The sequence below is a fragment of the Mastigoproctus giganteus genome, chromosome 10 (genome assembly GCF_048544385.1).
Source record: "Mastigoproctus giganteus isolate SK-2022 chromosome 10, ASM4854438v1, whole genome shotgun sequence".
Lineage (NCBI taxonomy): Eukaryota > Metazoa > Arthropoda > Arachnida > Uropygi > Thelyphonidae > Mastigoproctus > Mastigoproctus giganteus.
In genome coordinates this window covers 229,475,726-229,495,831 of record NC_143584.1, presented here as the reverse complement: position 1 = coordinate 229,495,831, position 20,106 = coordinate 229,475,726, and the positions used below count along the sequence as shown (strand labels likewise).

Here is a 20,106-nt window from a genome sequence, read left to right as displayed (position 1 = left end):
TCCAATCCGGAGGTTAAGGTAAAGGCACCTCGCGCGCGAGGTTCACGTCCTCCTGCAAACGTCACGCAACCCTTCGCGTTCAATAAATGAGGACGGCCGCAGATGCTCGACAACGCGTTCGCGCGCAGGACACGTGCCGGCAAGTGTTGCTCGCACATCGATGTTTACAGGAGACCGATCGGCGATAGGCACACCCCAGAAGACGTTGACAGTCACGTCGGGTCACAAAACGGCGAGGGACCTACGGCTTGCGAGATTCCGTTTCGACCCCATCGCGGGACACCAAAGGTAGGCTGACGCTCACATTTGCCGTTCTCATTTCCGCCGGGTTCGTGAAACTTCCGTAGGTTACCCCGAACGTGGAGGGGAGGGGGACGTACAGAAATGGGAATCGTGATAAAAAAATAAATAAAAATAAGTGGTGGAATACTCGTATCGAGGCGGGATATTTTGGAGTAAAGATTGCGTGTGTCAGCACGTGCATTTCGTACTTCCCGGAGGTGTAAATGCCAATTAGCAACGACACGTGACCACAGACGACTGATTTCGTAAGCGCGATCCAACAAGTTTTCGGTTCGATGCGAGACGTAACGCAAATTAATTCGAAAGTTGCTTGAAATAAATATTTCTCCTCAATGGAATGTTCGATTATTCGGAAAAATAAGCTTAATTCATTTTGGAATCGTTGGACCAAATGTGAAATGCAATCAAATAGGGAAAAAACAAAAAGATTATTACCAAATGGGAAAGACTTTATTTTCTTTATTTTCTCCTAAGAGACACCCGCTTACAGCTATTAACCAGGGGGTGCACATTCATATATACAAATATACGTTATATACATAATTATCTATTTATAATTCATACAAATCACCGTCTTTATAAATTGTACAAATTATACATTTCTAATTAATTAAATTATACACATCATTGACTTATTTTACATGACAGGCAGATAGAAAGAGAGCACAAGCATAATTTGCAATTTTACAAGGAATTAGAGAATGTTCACATCTACACCACTATTTACATCGAGTTCACAGAAAGACAAGACGTCCAATATCAACATAACAGGAGCAAAAACAGTCCCGACCAGTTCATTCTTCATTTCCTGCATTCTCTTTTGTTTCCTTTTGTCGGCATCACTCAACATTTATAGGTGGAGTAATGCCTTTTGAAACACTTCGGTCCTGTACCTCTTCTCTGCGCAAAGCCTTTCTGGGTCTGCTTGAAGATCGTTGAACATCTTAATGGTGTTCAAAGGAAAAAATCGCCGAAGGCTTTCCAGCTGTGTGAGCGCGCTACTGATTGGAAGGGATGTTGTTCTATTCGCCCACCTTTGCGTCATGTGGGGCCGAGTCAGCAGGTGGTCAGTTTTCGGCGAGTCGACTCTCCCGGTCAGTAGTTTTGCAACAGTGAGGATGTTCTTGGTGACAATAATGTGAGACCAAGGCGTGACATCCAAGTTGGCATATAAAATGGTGGAACTCTTTGAAAAACTGCATTCATCGAAACTCGTGGAACTCTTTGAAAAACTGCATTCATCGAAAAATGCAAATAATCGTACTTTGCGGAATATGTTGGGAAATGATCGCGTCGGCAATTTCGAAATTAGCCCACAAATATGAGAAGCGACAATTGGTAGATTCCCAACCAACTGCAATAGTAAACTGGATGGTATCCCAATGTCCTTTTGGAATAATTGCTATACTATGCTCGTAAACAACTCTTACATTTCATAAACACTATTTTTAAGACGGGTCATTTACTTAACAATCTTAAGATCACTACTACGTTACCTTATATAAGAAAGGCGATAAAAGTAATCCTGCTTCTTATAGACCAATCCACAAATCAAACTCACTCGCTAAAATTGTGGAATACATAAGCAAACAAAATCGCCGCTTCTTCTCATAATGAGATGCATCGCACCCACCCACATGGTTTTATAGAAGGCAGGTGGGTGGACAGTTGCAAATTTGTTGACAGTGATATTAGGAAGGCACTCGATGACAGCAAACAGATGGATATTATTTATTTAGATCTTGAAAAAGCTTTTGGTTGATTATTACTAAAATAGCTGAACCAATCGCGTATTAAGCTCGCCGATATGGGTGTAATGGGACCAGCTTCAACCTGGGCTATCTGTGAATATGATAAATGGTACGCCATTACCATCGCTCATTCTCACCAACAATTAGTTACAATTACGCTTTGGAATCCGTCCACAAAGAATACACAAAATTTTGGTTTTGGCGGTATGAAGAACCAGTAATGGTTCTTGCTGCCAGAACATCTACAATGCTTAGATTAATAAAAAGATCCTTTTCGATTTTATTGGCCCCTGTAACCCCAAAATTGGCTTATATTTCATTCATTCCACCAATTCTGGAGTACACAACTCGGGTTGGAGCCCCTTTGCAAAAAATACTATTAATATGTTAGAACGGGTGCAAAAATCCCTCATCAGGTTTTTAGCTTACAAGTCAGATCTACACTTTTATGTGCGCAATTGTAAAGATTGGTGTATCTTTCTATCTTCTATCTTTCAACCTTGAAAGATAGAAGAAATATGCTTGATTGTAATCTATTACACTCTATCCTTCGAGGCAAAATTGATGCTCCTATCTTATGTTAATTTTAACTGTCCACCCCCCTTGAGGGAACAATTTATTTCATATCATCTTAAATTTGAATATTTTAACAGAATCGCAGCATTTCTAAATGAAAACAATATTGATATCTTTTTTTAGCAAAATTAGTATTAAAAATTAATTTTATAATCTGTTTTATAGTTTATAATAATTTACTTTCTTTTATTAGGTTTTATGTATCATTTAAACTAATAAAAAATAAATTTATCTAATTGATAATGATGTAATATCCATATTTTTTTAACGTTTTCCCTTTTAATCGTTCTATTATATCATTGTTTTTAATTAATTAATTATTGTATCTATATTTAAATTCCATATAAATGTTTTATTTAGTGGAGATTGTATTGTTTTGCGTTTATAAATTTAAGAAACAATTGTAAATCACAAATGTAAGGCTTTATGCTGTTCTTGTGATTAATAAAAGAAAACAAAACCTTTAAGATAGGCCGTGTGACTGGGGGAGGACGAAGTACGGAGTTCACACTCACTACAATTCAGGGGTGGACAGAAGGATATGCTCTCCCTTAACCAAAAATTTGAAATTAAAGAAAAAGAACGCAGGAAGCTGTCTAAAAAATACTGACAAGCCTGGGCGCCCTTCAATGATGCCCTCCCCTTACGATGACACCTAGATACGCCACTACAATTCAACAGTTAGTCAGTTTGTATTCACCCCATGTGAAACGGAGGAAGGAATGAAGGAAAGTCCCATTGCTAGGGGTCGGCGACAGAAGGAAGCCAAAAGTGACCGCTCACGAACCAACCGTGGTGGAAAGACATCCACGGAAGAACCAAAAGTGCGTATTCGCAAAAAATTTGGACTTCGATTATCCGAAACTCCGTTTATCCGAACCCACCGAAGAACTGCCATGTGTTTTTGTTAGGGCTGCACCTAGAACGTCAATCCAGCCCCGCCCCGTGTCATTGTGCTGACACAGTAACTCCATAAAATATGTTTGTATTTTAGTTTTGTATGTTTTGTTTTGTTCTGGCCTCCTGCTACAGAAGCAGCAATCATCTGGAGAGCTGTTTCTAGGTACTCGACCATAAACTGGAAAGCCGGCTAGTTTCAGTAATAGACTCTTACTGGCTCCGCAATAGACTCTTTAACTATTGACTACAGTGAGTGGGTCAGTTCCTCTGGGAAGCCCAGTGTAGAAGAGAAAAAAAAAATCTACTGAAATAAACATACGCAAATACATACACCACAGGATACACGCAGTTTACAGACACGAAACAATGTGGCCCGTGTTGCTGATGTGCCAAAAACCTTACACCAACCAACAAGTGAAATAGTGTAAGCGCTGTAATGTATGCATTTTTCCAAGTAAATAAATGCAGAATCAGAATTTGCCCTTTTTGACAACATTGCAATACTATTCTCCTCCTCCGCTCCTATATGTCCTGGAGAAGCATTTGATATCGCAGAAAAATGGGTATATTCCTTACAAAAAAAAAGTGTAGTCAAAAAACTCAATACTGAGAAGGTGAGGGGGTATATTCTTCGGTTGTGTTTGCTATTTACTGGATGAAAAACCTCAATTTCCTGAAGCTAGTCACACAATCCTTGACAATAGCTACCTCCTGTGAGACCAGTGCATTCATTCGGCTTTTGGGGCTCTTATCGCTGTGTCATCTGATGCACGAGGGTAAGCTTTGGCATTTGTGGTATCTGCGCAAGTTCAGAGTATGCCACTATTAATTAATCAAGAGATATTTTAGTCAGATACTCTTATTTTTAAAAGCATGTAAAATATTAATAATCCTTTAGTTCCAATTTGAAGATGTTTGTGAGCAGATGGTTAACGTGCTAATGTAGTCAATATGAGAAAGATAATAATTCTGTGGAGAAATTCACTTGGCCACGTTATGAAAAGGTTGATAAAAGTTCTTTCTGTCCACATGGAATTCGAACCCACGCTTGTTTCTTGGAACTGTACCTCTATTTTTTTTTAATAAAAAATAAATCTGATTTTTGAGTATAGTTAATGTTTTGAATTTGTGTTCCTGCATCTATCTGATTGATTATTATTGAAGTCAAGTTATTGAACCAACAAATATGGCCTGCCCACTTACACGGCCATTGATCCGTCTTGCAATTAATTATTTACATTGTATACACTCTCCTAAAATATACAAAATCAATTACATCCAGTACATCAGCAATCTTAACTCATAATTAGACTGGCATACGGCGATAGGTAATATTGTATTTACAACTTTGGGTAGCCTCAGCTTTAACTGTCCATGCAGTTCGAGGAGCGAACCTTGACACACCCTTCAGTAGCTGGATCTCCTGGGCTCTGTCCACTGGATTATAGACTGACAGCTGCATCAACATGAAGGTTTCCTGCAGATCTTCCGATCTATACAATATTGATTTGCACAACTTGTCTAGGACAATCGCTAGTCTGTTGACAGTCTGGATACTGGCATACTGCTTACAGGTCTAGATTACCCGTCATCCAATCTGGGCTCATCGATTGAAGATTGTCATCCAATCTGGGCTCATCGATGCGACGGTTATAAGTTTTGCTCATATTTGGAGTAATGCGGAGTTGAACTGACGTTCAGGTGTCATACTGCATAAGATACCACGCTCGTATTTGAATATTTTGGGTTGAAATCCAAGGCCGACCTAGAAATGGTGTTATGCCTCCCACTTATTCTATTAAGCCATTTTAAGGAACTAACACTCTGGGCTTAGCATCCACATTTCTGCATAGGTCTTCGCTCTGGTGACGTTGAGATACTGACGAAATGTCTGCCCCTCATCCCACGTTGAGCCCAAGTCCTTATGCGTGATGACTTTTCCCTACAGGCTTACCTGTGCTATAACTTTGGAAGTTGATCTTCAACCTTTTGTTTGTAAAAGTCGTTTCTGCTGATTTGGAGTGATTAAGTTCTGAAAAAAAAAAAACAAAGAGCAATGCAATACGTTTGTTGCAAAAGTGGATTACAATATAATGAGAAATCTTACCAAGAGTGGTATATACTCTTTGGACTTGAAGCGCTGGAAGAAAGAAGATACAAAGCCGATCTACTCCTATTTAACCAGCTGGTAAATGGTATCATAAATTGCCCTCACCTCGTCTCATAGATTAACCTCAATGCACCGAAAACAGCTTTAAGAAACCATCCAGTGCTAAAACCATCCTATGCAAGAACGAATTATGGATATTACAAATACTACAACAGGACTGCAAGATCAGTAATAAAGCAAACTTGGAGATAATTAATACCCCTGGGCATTTGAAGAGGTAACTGAAATCTCCAACCGCACCACTTACCTCAGCCTTTAAATTGGTTTTATTTTTCTCTTCATTTATGTACTTTTTCCTTTTTTACCCGATGAAATTTGTATTCCGAGACTCTGCTTTGGAGCTGTGCAACTTTCTTTGTTGTTGCTGCACACTAAGGCATGTTTGTTTGCTGTTTTGTAGCCGTTTAAATAAATAAACTGATCGACGCTAGATACCTTTCCAGTTGTGTTTTCTGAATGGCCTCTTCATCGATGACTGTTGCTCGATCATCACATGATAGTAAGCCCTGCTGTGATGCTAGAAAGGTTCGAGCGAGGCAGTGAAGAGTAAGGTGGTAAGGACGCCTCCCTGCGGTGCTCCTCTACTGACCGGGCATCTATATCGATAGTTTTGGTGAGTAACCAGAAGGTGCCTAGTTATCATCAGTATTGGCACAGTCATGGGCACTCGAGGTGTTCTCTGTGAACGCGATAATTTTACTTCAACTAAAAATAAGTTTACAGATATTTTTGCGCTCTTTTATGAAATGAATGATATTAACGTCGCTAATATTAGAAACTGGCATTAAAAATCGAATCGCCTTAGCGTCTGGAAATTTCCTGACATTCCTTCTTCAGAATGTGTTTTGTTTCAATGTTTCGTCTTCGGAATTAGTTTTCCATTCGTTTTTCATCCCTGAAAATCTGGCGAACGGAGTCTTTCGTCCAGCAAACAGACCGAAGAATTCGCGTCATTATAGACCACCCCTCGTATCGCCTCATAGCCTTTGCTGCTTTGCAGTTAACGGACAACCAATCAAACGAGGGAATTGAAATGATTCGAATATTTCTGGCGCACGGCAACTTAGGCCGTGATGCGCCAACCTCGCCTAATAATTCTTTTACGGTATAAATGAACAAGTGGTGTTGCACGATGGGAATTTATTTCTTTTTTACTCTTTCTCGTAATTCGCTTTGAGTTTTGGCTCTCCGCACACCGTGCTGTCACGTTACGGCGCGGAGCTATTTCTAAATCGGAGATGAACTCCCAGTGTACACACGCGCAAATTTTTATATAAACAGAGGGGGGGACCGAAACAATGGCCAACAAACTGCTTTTCTTCGTGCGCGCCAAATGAATGACCCACTTCAGTCGAGTAGCGGGCGATATCGATCTCGCGAGACACGTACATGAGGCAGGCGAGCACACGCTCGCAGTTCTCGCTCGCTCGCTTCACCCACGTGGACGCTGATCGCCCGCACGAGCCACACCCTTCGGTCCTCTCTGCCGCGTGACGTCAGGACTCGATTTGAGAAGCCTCGAGCGAAGGGATGCCACGACCTTGCGCGCTCCTCGTCTCGTGCCGCCTGTTGATTTCGAGTCTGAAGCGCCCATCTCAGGTAAGTCGTGTCTCTCTTTGTGTGTGTGCTCGTGTGCGTGCGTGTGTTTTGATATAGTGCGTCAGCCCACGACGGGTGCTCGAAGGGCAAGAAACAAAGTGTGGCGAAGTGAGAGGCGTCTTTATCTCGGAGATGCGCGAAACCACCTTTTGTAGTCGGACGTGAACGGGGGATGTTCTCAACAGAAGTTTCATTCGCTGCACTCGGAGTACGAACTCAATTAATGGTTGCAGTTTTGCTCTTCCATTGAGCAATGCAGTCCTAAACGCGTCGGTTGATAAGCTTTCCTTTTTTTTTTTTTAAATGAAATGCGAAGGCAGCGATTCTAAGTCATGATTACATGATTCGAAGCATTTCTAGGTTTGCTAGACATCCCCAGACACTTTTCCAATTAGCAGTTTCGTAACCGGCTTAACTGACGCGAAATCTTTGATTAATAGAAACATCGGTTAATAGAAGCTCGGATAATCGAGGTCGTCCACCTGCGCTTCGGCTCTTCGCATCTTTCACGAAGTAACGTTGGTCGCATTTCCACACTCCTTTCTTTTCGATATTCGAAACAACGAATGATCTCACCTTTTCGGGAGGAATAATTTTTATTCCTCATTTCAAGCATAACGCGCGAATTTTTTTAATAAATAGGTAGAAAATGTCTTTGAAAAGTGCGTCATATCTCCCGCAATTAACCCTATCTGTATCTCACTTTCTGTTGAAGAATAACGAATTATAATTCGTTAATTAATAATTATTTATAAATTATTAACTAATTCTAAAAATTTCATAATCCTGCAATGCATCTTTAACCAGTGACTCCATTACTTCTGTTCCGGGTAAAATAATGGAGTCGCTGGTTAAAGATGCATTGCAGGATCATCTAGACAAGACTGCAGCAATAATTCAGACACAGCATGGGTTTTTTAAGCGAAAGTCTTGTCTGACAAATTTGATAGGATATTATGATATGGTTAAAAAGAAACTGAATGCAAAAAATAATTTTAATATCATATATTTCAATTTCAGGAAAGCTTTTGACACTGTTGCGCATGGAAGACTACTGTACAAATTGGAGCAGAATGGTATTAAGGGTAAGTTGCTACAATGGATGGTTGGGTGGGAGAAGACAGAGGGTGGTAATCAATGGCTGTTGCTCTTCGTGGACTAATGTTATTAGTGGAGTCCCACAGGGTTCGGTGTTGGGTCTACTGTTGTTTTGTATATTTATCAATGATATTGATGGAGGTATATCAGGCTTAATGTCGAAGTTTGCAGATCATACAAAGGTTGGCAGGGTTGTTAATGACAGTAATGGCAGTGTGCTACTGCAACAGGATTAAGATAATTTGGGCAGATGGGCTAAGAAGTGGCAACTGAAGTTTAACCTTGACAAATGCAAAGTACTGCATATGAGTAGAAGTAACCCCAGAGAAACGTACCAACTGTGTGGTACTACACTTAAGGTGGTAGAAAATGAAAAAGACCTGGGAGTAATTGTGCAGTCAGATATGAAGTTTTCTGAGCAATGCAGACAGGCTGCCATTGGCAGATCATGTGGTTTTGTCAATGATATATAGGAATTTTTCTAGCAGGGAAAAGGAGGTGATTATCCCTGTATATAAGGCAATGGTTAGTCCACGGCTTGAGTACTGCGTACAGGTCTGGAGGCCTCATTTTAGGAAGGATGTAGATTTACTTGAGCGGGTACAGAGAAGGACAACAAGATTGGTGAGGGGAATGAAGGGATCCTCTTACCAAGAGAGGCTTAAGTTCTGCAAATTGCAGTGGCTGGAGACTAGGCACCTGCGCGGTGATCTAATTGAGGTGTATAAGGCCTTGAATGGGTTGAGCACGCTGAATTCTGATGCGATCCTTCCACTTATTCAGATTACGAACCTAAGGGGGCATAAATTCAAATTAAGAAAAGACAGATGTAGAATAGATGTGCGGAAATTTGTCTTTAGCCAGCCGGTGGTTAATTGCTCGAGCAAATTTCTATCTGTCGTTGTGTGGAAGTTGATCGGTTGAATAAATTGAAGGAGCAACTGAACAAACATTTTAGAGGCAATCGATGTGTGAAATTGTTGTTTTTTTTTTTTTTTTTTCTTTAATGATGGTGATGCTTCATATGCTCCTATGCTTGCTTTCTTGCATCACATGTCTCTGTTACTACTACTGCGACTATTTGAATCAGCCAGCCAACAATGTGCCCGTTAAAGTGGTTGTTGAGGGTCCACATCAGGCTGTAAATTCACTGACACAAGAAATTCGGAAAACTTTAAGCTTTATTTTCAAATAATAGTTGATAAAACAGTGAAACAGGCATAGGATTAATTAAATCATATTTTCCTCGAAAGGATATTTATTACTTGGGAGCTCGTTGAAATCCGAACGGTTCTGAAGTGGACATTGTGCAGCGCGTGAGAATATTTCATTCACCATATTTAACACTCAGCTTCACTGAATTATGAAGTTTGACCACGTTTTATGTCGACTATAATCAAATAATTCACAAAAATTGATGAAATTTTGTATTTAAATCTTCAAATCTTCATACATTCGTATTGCAAATGAAACTATTCCGGTCGGCTACTGTAAATTAATTGTTAACTTGTAAATTTTATTGATAGTTAAAATTTTTAAGGCCCCCTTTTTTACAATCGATCAATTGGGTGGAACTCCGAACTTTGCGAGGTACGGAGAGGCCTCGAATTGTTTGGTCAGGAAGTGTATATCGCGCTACAAACAGTGCACGCCTATCCACTGTTCATTATGGCTGGACCCGTGACCTTTAATAAGCTGCGGACTTCATCGATGCACTGCCGACGACAACATATAATGACCCCCCACAGCTCCATCAATTAATGTAATTGTTCGCCGGCTCCATTAGTGTTGCCGCTACAAAGAAACTGAAATGACGGGGACGTCGAAGAAAGCGGCAGCACCCACAAGGGAAATTTAATTTTATGTGCCGATGTGGACTGGCTGCGGAGAGGAAAACGTCAGTTTCCAATGGGGGGGGGGATGCTGCTTCCGGTTGACACCGATGACCTCGTCTGGACAAAAGAATCGAAAATAGCGTGACTCCCAACAGAAAAACGGATTGAAGCCGATATTTGAAAAGTGATCTGAAATGTCGGCTTACAGCGAAACACTCCTCTCAAACAACCAAAGGAATTTATCAGTAAGATGTCGTTTCTGCGCATCCAACCAGCGAACATGATATCCCCTGTTTCAGTTACAACGCACCCTACACGGGGATGGCCTATGGAAAAAAGAAATAATAATTAGCTAATTTGTATGAGTCAGATTTGACAAATCGTTTTTTGTCAAAACGAATTTCGTTTTGGATCCAGGCCATAAATAGGCGCTCTATTACATAGAGTTATTACACGCGGACGTACAAAGAAATAATAATTTCTGGATTTCTACTGGTCGGATTTTAATGAAATTTGACAAATCTTTGTAAAGGGCCAAATACAAATTTCATAACAATCCATCAACTGGACTTCTGAGTTGAGTTATTACATGACAACGGGAAGAAAACAATAATAACAAAAAATATATAATAAAAATTATTATTATAAGATCCTGACAAGCTGCATAACCAGGAAGATATCAAACCACTTGGAGAACCAGAACATCAAGGCCCAGAAAGGATGCAAGCGGAGGAGCAAAGGATGCAAGGAGTAATTAACCATAGATGCCGCACTTATGGAGCAAGCCTTCAAGAAGCACCACAACCTATACACGGCCTACATCGATTACCCCAAGGCCTTCGACTCCGCACCTCATAGATGGCTAATAGAGACCCTGAAGATCTACAAGATCAATCCGATTGACAAACTTCCTACAAGCAACAATGACGAAATGGAGTACCACTATTAAGGTCGAGAACATCACAACTAGACCTTGCCGACCGGGCTAGCCGAGTGGGTAAAGTACCTGCCCGGCAACCCAAAGGTCGCGGGTTCGATTCCCGCCTCGGGCTTGGATCAATGTACTGCAAAAACCTTAGGAGGTGCAATATGGCCACAGAAGCCGATGCGCCAACAACTACCAAATCAAAAAAAAAAAAAAAAAAAACAACTAGACCAATCCCCATCATAAAATAAATAAATTTTCTGTTTATACTCCGGGACGACCAAATGATCAGAGGAGTTCACACGATAGACAGAATACAAGAAACAGCACCGTATTCAGCAGTCACGGGCTTGAACCCCGGTCACTCAAGGCACGTGTACTTATGCACCCGCGCGCCCTGAGCCCACTGTGGTTCTGTCTAGCACTCAACTCGCTATCCACCATGCTCAACAATACCAACTATAGATATGGATGACATCAAGCTCTACGCGGAAACCGAGAAGCACCTCCATCAATTACTCCGGATCACCGAAGAATTCAGCAATGATATCAGAATGGAATTTGAATAGACAAATGCAAGACCCACAGATTGCATTCGACTAAATTGGCCAGCCAAAACTACCAGCTGCAGACTGGTAAAGAAATCGAAGCCATGACAGAGGGAGAGACCTACAAATACCTGGGGTTGATATAGGCTCAGCAGTCGGAGCACAAGGAGATCAAGGCCTAACTGACTGAAAAATACCATCAGAGACTCAGGCGCCAGCTCAAAGCAAAGCTGAACGGAGGGAACACATTTAAAGCAATGAACACCTATTCAGTCCCAGTGCTAACATACTCCTTCGGGGTCATTGATTGGACTAACATCGAACTGGAAGATACCATGAGAAAATAGAGGATAATGATTCCCAAGGACCGCCAACACCACCCGAAGTCAGCAGTTTAAAGACTGACAAGAGATCGAAAAGAAAGGAGGAAGGAGCTTGATAGACCACATCGAGCAACAAAAGACAACCTTGGGGGATTAGTTCGATAAAAACACAGCGGCACTCTACTATAAGGAAGATAGACAAGCAACATATCCAGCTCAACCTAACTGCGCGGTAGCACAGTGGTATCGTCACCGTGCTCCCCACACCGAGTGGAAAAGGCCCGGGTTCGAATCCTTCAGTGAGCGAGGAACTTTAATGGGCACTTCGTGGCTGAGTTAGTCGGTCTCAGGGGTAGTTAGCAAGATTTCTCCCCCCAGAAACTGGGGTTTTTCGTCCAGCAAAACAGACACATCGACCACACGCATTTAACAGACATAAGACACAGCACGGCAGATGAATTTAATTATTCGGGTGGCCTAAAAAAATAGTTTGGTTTTGTATCCCACTCAACCTGAGGGAGAGGTCCCCTCCTGCCCAGACTGAACAAACGAAGCTAGAAAGATGGACAAAGAAGACACTCCATGGTAGACACTACAATGACCTTCATCAAAACCACGTAGATAAAATTGGCTTTCAATGCATGGCTCATGAGCGGGACGCTCTTCCGCGAGACTGAAGGATTCGTGCTCGTCATCCAAAACCAGGATGATCAAAATAAATCGCCAAGGAACCCGGAGTATCAAATAACACATGCTGACAATGCGCCTGGCTTCAGAAACAATCTAACACATCACTGCGGTATGCAAGGTGATCACCCAGATTGAGTACACTCATAGACACGACCAGGTAGCCAGGATAATACATCAGAAGCTAGCGAGGAAATACCAGTTGATCCAAGAAAGTGAACCGTACAAGTACGAACCCCAGGCAGTACTAGAGACCCCAACCCACAAGCTGTACTGGGACCGCGCCATAATAACGGATAGGACAATCCCGCATAACAGATTGGACATAACCCTTGTGGACAAAAAAGGAAAAGGGTACCTATCTGATTGACACAGCGGTACCCAATACTGGCAACCTGCAGAAAACCCATGGGGGAAAATCAGGAAGTACACGAACCTAAGACAGGAGATCAAAGAGATGTGGCATATGCAACAAGTAACATTCCTCTCGATCACAATGTCAACCACTGGCATAGTTACAAAGAGCCTATACAAGAGCCTAGCAGCAATAGGTCTCCCAGGGAACACCTACAAGGAACTCCAGAAAGTCGCAATCCTGAACACCTGTAGGATAGTGAGAGAGTTCCTCGACCAACAGTAACACCAGATATAACAACCACCCTGCGCACTTGGTTCCAGTACCCGTCACGAGCTGGTACTCCCCCCCCCCATATCAGGGAGAAATAATATAACAACATATATATGTTAGTGCAAAAACTTCATTTTAACGTAGCCATCTACCAAAGTAGTTAAATTAATTAATTAAATTGGCATCGTTTTGGTTATATCTCATATTGTGACTGCCTTCACAAAGAGTTGCCATGGTATTGTACTACCTCGAATAAGTAACACTTCGCCAGTGGAGGAATCTTCTGTTACTTATTCTCAGCGGATACCACCACTCAGACGGCACCTACTTCATACTTCATAACTGGGTTGTCACTATTGCAATACCAGGGTACCTGCCTACCCACCGAGGAGAAGCCAAGAAGCTTTGAAACGGTGCCGTCTGGGTGGTATCGGCTGAGAATAAGTAACAGTAGTTTTCTTCACTGGTGAAGTGTTACTTATTCGAGGTAGTACAATACCATGGCAACTCGTTGTGAAGGTAGTCACAATATGAGATATAACCAAAACGATGCCAATTTAATTAATTAATTTAACTACTTTCGTATATGGCTACGTTAAAATGATTCTTTTGCGCTAACCTATATATTAGTCATTCTACCTCGTAGCATGAAGACTTTGCCCTTAAATATTTTATAGTCTATAACAAAAACAATAATCTGGTCCTTCAGGCTCTCACAGACATTCTCTCAGATATGCCAGACAAGCTGTACTTTGCTACCTGAGAGTCTAAAACGCTGATGGAACTGATATTCGGGTGACACTCAAGTCAAGTGGACCCAATTTCGCCGAAGTCTGGATGGTTGTTGTTATTTGGTTTTTAGGAGCATTAGCAACTAAGGCCATATTGCTCAGTGAATATGCGGTGGTCATTCCTGACCTTTCCGCATCCTCCGTATTTGGTGGTGACGGGCTCGAACCCCGGTCTAATCAAGAAGCGTGTGCTACGCACTGTTGCTGCTCCTTCCCACCTGGCTACGGAGGCGCCACTGGATGGTCAGTGACAGCCAAATCCTCTGCTTGCACCTTCACGATGGTGGGACTGTTAGTAATCCTGGGTATAACCTCCATGCTCAAGTACATGGAGGGTGACCACCCAAGTGTGAACCAACGTAAGCAGGGGTCGAGGTGTGGCGCCCACACCACATGGAGGAACGCCGCCCCTCTATGTTACCAGGCAGTACTAGGTGGAAGATGACTCTCATCAACCGGTGAAATACCACCACTTTGCTTATTGGAGGCTTGAAGTGGTGGAACCCATGTTTAGTCTCTAGAGCTAAGTTCCGGTCAACCCTTCCCTATCTCTTCCATCATGCAGTATGATTGATGACTTTTGAGGTTATGATGAACGTCGTGGCGAGATCCAATATTCCTTACATTTCGAGGGTACACCTCTAAAACGGTTTTCGCAGGCCGGCCGCTAGTTAGTACACCGGACCAACCTATTGGTAACTCTCTAGGAGGCTTCCGGATCAGCTAGTGTATAATCTTGCTACCTCTACTCTGCCAGATAGTGACTGGAGGGAGTCCGAGTAGTGTGTATGCGGGGAGCATTGTCGAGGCCACGTTATGTCAAGGATCTGGGTATATTCTTACCACATGTACGCCATATCCAAAAATTTCATTACTTCATACAGCATGTCCCACCCACATTTTTTCTTACTATTAAATTTGAAAACACTATGAATTGTCAAACTAATAGAGAAAACTTTTCTGCGAAAAGATCTAAACCTCCCAAGCACTTCCTAATTCATTTCACAAATATACGTGGTCTCAATTCTAATCTCAAAGATGTCCATTTCCACTTGCAGTCTTCCAAACCCCATGTACTTTTTCTGACTGAATCTCAGTTATCGGTTGATTCATCTACTGCTCATCTCAGTTGCCCAAACTATTCGCTGTATGATTTCTTTTGCCTCAAAGGTGGTACTTGAGCATATGTCCGTTCTGATATTCCCTGTCAGAGACTTGGCAATTTGGAATCTCCTCTCTTTGATCTTCTCTGGCTTAAAATCTCTCTACCTCATTCTGTCAAATTCATCTGTTGTCTCTACCGTTCTCCCAACTCCACTAATCACTTGGAGCTCTTTGACTTCCTCTCTTTGCAACTTGACTTTCTCCAATCCAATTTTCCTAACAGTGAGGTAATTTTCCTTGGTGATTTTAATGTTCACAACTCCAGCTGGCTTCCGTTTTCTAGTCACACCGACCCAGCAGGTCGAGATGCTGAGGCTTTTGCCATTACCAATGATCTTGCACAGATTGTTCATTTACCTACAAGAATCCTTAACAATCCTAACCATATAGGTAATACACTCGATCTTTTTCCCACCAACAACCCTTCCAAGTACATGGTTAAAGTGAATGGTCCTTTAGGCACTTCAGATCACAACTTTGTGATTGTCTCTTTTCCAGTGGAACCTTTATCTCAATGCTATTCCCAACCTCTTGTTGTTTGGCATTACAAGAATGCAAAATGGGATGACCTGCGAGACTTCTTTTCTTCTTATCCTTCGTTGGATTACTGTTTCAAAACTTCTGATGTCAATGTTTGTTCAGATCGTGTCAGTGAAATTATTCTTGCAGGAATGGAATCCTTTATTCCACACTCCACTTTAAAATCTCGTCCTTTATCTAAACCTTGGTTTTCTAATAAATGTGCTAAGGCTATTCAAGAGAAGAATGTTGCATATCGTAATTGGCTTGTTTTCAATTTTTCATTTTTTGCCTACACCAAAGTTAACAATTGTAAAGCAGTCATTAATCAGTCCAAACTAGATTTTGAACGGGCTAAGAGTAGAAGACTTGTTTCTTGCCCCATCTGACGGTGAATAAAAAATCCTTTACTAGGAAAGTCAGTGTAGGTGGTCTTTAGGGTGGAGTTCTGTCTGGGCTCCTCTTTACTGCTGCCATTCCTATGCCAGGAAATGGATTTTCTCAGCTACGCAGATAATTTGAAGCTCCTCTGTCGGATCCATGGGACCGACAAACCTGAGACTGCTTCTGACACCATCAACAACAGCCTAAAAGCTCTAGTTACGTACTTAGTACAGTTCTTTCTCCAGATTAACCCCAATAAATCTGTACAAATGGTGTTCTCCCGCAAATCACACCCAACTCAACTAAACCTGAAAATCCATGGAATCTCCATCCCTCCAGTAACCAAGCACGGAGATCTCGGGGTCATTTTTGACCCTAAGCTTAGCTTTAAACACCATGCGGCAGATATTCATAACAAAGGTCTGCCGATCTAGATGGCTTGCCAAACAACACCTCCTTCATGTCACAGAGTCCCACTACACCATTCAATATATTTACCGGTTTCTTCAGTTAGTCATTACTTACGGATCTGAAATCTGGCCGTCGGTAGCAAAGACCACGCTAAAATCCATCTCATCTGATGAGTACTGGCTTCTTCGGTCGGTGCTCTTCAAGCACAAGCTTCCACCCCCTCACACATATACTTCAGAATTGACCAAACTTCTAAACTACAGAAAAGCCTCAGAACAGATCTTCATCCTCCGCTTACTCGTCACCATTAAAATGATAGTGGGTGAAATCACACGCCAAGTTTTTGGCAGATTTGAGGCTGGAGAACCCCCCCCCCCCCGAGACCCTTAAGGGCCCTCCCTTCTTTACAGTCCGTGGCGTGGAGGCTTAGGAAGGGCGACAGTTTCCTGCCAATGGAGATGCTCCAAAACGTCCAAGATTTGGATGCTGACTACAAGAAATTCGTTGAGGACAAAGCCTACAGAAGACGTATCATCAGGGAGCAGCTCATCTTCAAGCGAGTGACTGTCACTATTTTTCCTTGATTGGTTTGTCGATATTGTAAAAAAAAAACTGTTTTGATGTGTTTACAACTTATTTTTTTGTTTGTTTTTAGAGTTTTAGTTCGTTTCTATGTTAAACCCCTAGCACTGCTGCTGTTATGGGCATTGCATCAGGCATACATGTAAATTTTACTTATTTTCGCTGATTGCAATAAAGATATTAAAATGGTAGCCCAGCATTCTGGTCTCTTACCAGAGCTATTGGCCGCAACTTTTGCCCAACTCTGTCAAAACCAGATGGTTCTATTTTCACTTCAGCCAAGGACAAAGCTGACCTGCTAGCATCCGATTTTTCTTCCAGCTCATGTATTAATGATCTTGGTACTAATACCTCTCGGTTTTCATAAAAAAAATAATAAATAAAAAAATAACAGTAATACCGTATTAAAATAATAATTATTATTATTATAATTGCAGTATTGCTTGCTATTGATTCGATTTTAATGAAATTTGGAATCATTCGACAGGTCTTTTGAAGAGCCCAAAAGTATGAAAATTCGTCCACTGGAATTCGAATTGTTAGGTGCAGATGAAGTGAAATGGTGAAGACAACAGTGCATTATGCATTTATGCTATTCGCTTTAAAAGTGTAAAAATGAGCTAATTTTGCTCCAGAAATGTTTCCAAATCAAATACTTAAAATACATAATTTAGAGATAATCAAGCCCCAAAACGAAGACGAAATGAATACCGAATGTAAATTTGTGGGCAAAAGTTTCGAACTTAAGATTTTGAAAATATGTGAAAGAAATCTCTGATGGTAAAAAGCTTTTAAAACCTGATAGATATTGAGGCGTATATCGTCTGAATGGAACACAAAATATGCAAAAATCAACAAAAATAAAATAGAATACCTTTTATATTAAGAGAGAGGTTGGGTAGCGAATAAATTCAGTTTCATTAAAAAAGAGCTTTCGTGGTCGCGTTAATATGGAAGCAATATTCACTGAGACGCCAGCTCCTTTGGATGAGGGCTGCTTCCATATTAAGTTTTGGGAAGGTCTTGTTCGTGTGAAAATGCTTAAAAATCTTAACGTTGTCTGGCTATTTTTCTCTTGAAATGTTTTTAGCAAAACGTCCCAAACCAAATGATGCCTATTTTTAAAAATCTATGAAAAGGAGAAAATTGAATTTTGATTGGAGAAGAATGAGGGAAAACAATAAATTGTCGCCTTACTTTTTAAACAAGGTTTGGGACAATTTGTAAGAAATAAAGATTACTCTAACCAGTATGATGGTGCTGCTGGTATTCGAAACTTGACCAAATTATTGCAGAAGAATATTCTGACTACATCAACACGAACCGGTTGGTAAACTGTGTAGTGGTTACTTACTTCATCGTGGTTTTCGGGCCATGTCAAATGATTCTTTTCACGACTCACGTGTTTGCTGACCTTTTCCATCCCAATCCTTTTCATTCGCAAGTTTTGGCCTACGGGCAGTTATACTCGATCTGCTGTTTACATTTAACGTTTCGTTCAATTCAAGCAGCAATTCTGCAACAGATCCCGATTCGAATCTCTCGTGTAAATAACGTTTAATGATATCTAATTTTGTTTCTATTTTTCTCTCTGTTTTTAATCTGGAAGTTTCGGAGGTATTACTTTCTCTTTCGTTAGGCATAGGAAACAGATTTAAAGAAAGATTGAACAGAAAAGAAGGGATAAATAAAAGTAAAATTACCGCAACACTAAACAGAACAAGAAATTGGAGCCTCGGCAGTAAAATATGCGAATCTATTGTTTATTCATCCACTAGTAAGCTGCATCGAAATGGATGTAAGTAGGTGGATATTTCAGATATATTTGTAAATATTTCTAACTGGACACATTCAATTACGTAACTACGCAATAAGAAATTGTTTTATCATCGTTTATAGATTTGGTGGTCCACTTCTTCCCTTATTACCATTCATTATAATGAATCCCACTTTGCAAGATCTGTACCCAACATTGAAAATAGAGTTCAGATTGGCGAAGCTAGCAAAGGCGAGTGAGTTCACCACGTGATTGGTTCCGACTGTTAATGCGGTTTGAGGGATCAACCCTCGTGGGTAACACTGTGGTCACCACTACTGTACATATATTATAACTGGACACGGCTCTATAAATCATAAGCTGACTACCTTGGGAATCATCAATAATCCCTACTGTACATGTGGAGAAATTGAAGATTGGGACCATCTTCTTTATACTGCCCAATTTATAACGATCTTCGAGGAACACTGTACACCAGGCTACAACACATACCTCAAGGACAGGAGCACCTGCTAATTTCTGAAGAACAATATTATAAATCATTAACGGAGTATGCACAGAATCTCTTTTCTAGGCGCAGGACTCTACAACCAACTCAAGCCAGGGATAGAAACCTGTAAAGGACTTACTCAAACTTGAAGTACAAAATCTGTACTTGACTGTTTTACCAGCATCGACTTGCTAACCCTGGAACATCCAAAGTAGGATTACCTGCTAACTTTCCATATGGTTGGGTAGGCTCCAATGGTCTTGACCATTCCACCGCAAAATATAAGTCACACTCCGCACTCTCGCTGAGTGGTTTTTCTACTCTTCTGGAGTTAACCCCTCCCCCTTTTCTCCTGGTGGGGCATATGCTCCACTGTCAATTTACGGGATGCCCTTACCTACATCCCCTTACTCTTACTTTCATCCCCCATCTTCTTCCGTACACCCTGTACTGCCGCACTCTACCTTATTTTTTATTTATTTTTATTATTTATTTATTTATTATTTTTTTTTTATTATTATTATTTATTTTATTTATTTTTTTATTTTTTTAATTTTTTTTATTATTTATTTATTTTTATTTTTATTTATTTATTTTTTTATTTATTTTTATTTTTTTTATTTTATTTATTTTTTTTATTTTATT

At 40.8% G+C, this 20,106-nt stretch overlaps 1 protein-coding gene across 2 annotated transcripts in view; it reads left to right on the top strand.

The window, feature by feature from the left end:
• Positions 1–215: 215 nt before the first annotated feature.
• Positions 216–20,106, top strand: part of LOC150080017 (sodium/potassium-transporting ATPase subunit beta-like) — a 53,601-nt gene continuing 33,710 nt past the window's right edge. Inside the window, exon 1 of one of the 2 annotated variants that reach the window (XM_090383363.1) lies at positions 216–288. The gene's annotated coding sequence lies outside the window, so the exon portion shown is untranslated. Of the gene's footprint in view, positions 289–7,279; positions 7,300–20,106 lie in introns of those variants that run through there. The other variant, XM_090383364.1, reaches the window with a different exon arrangement.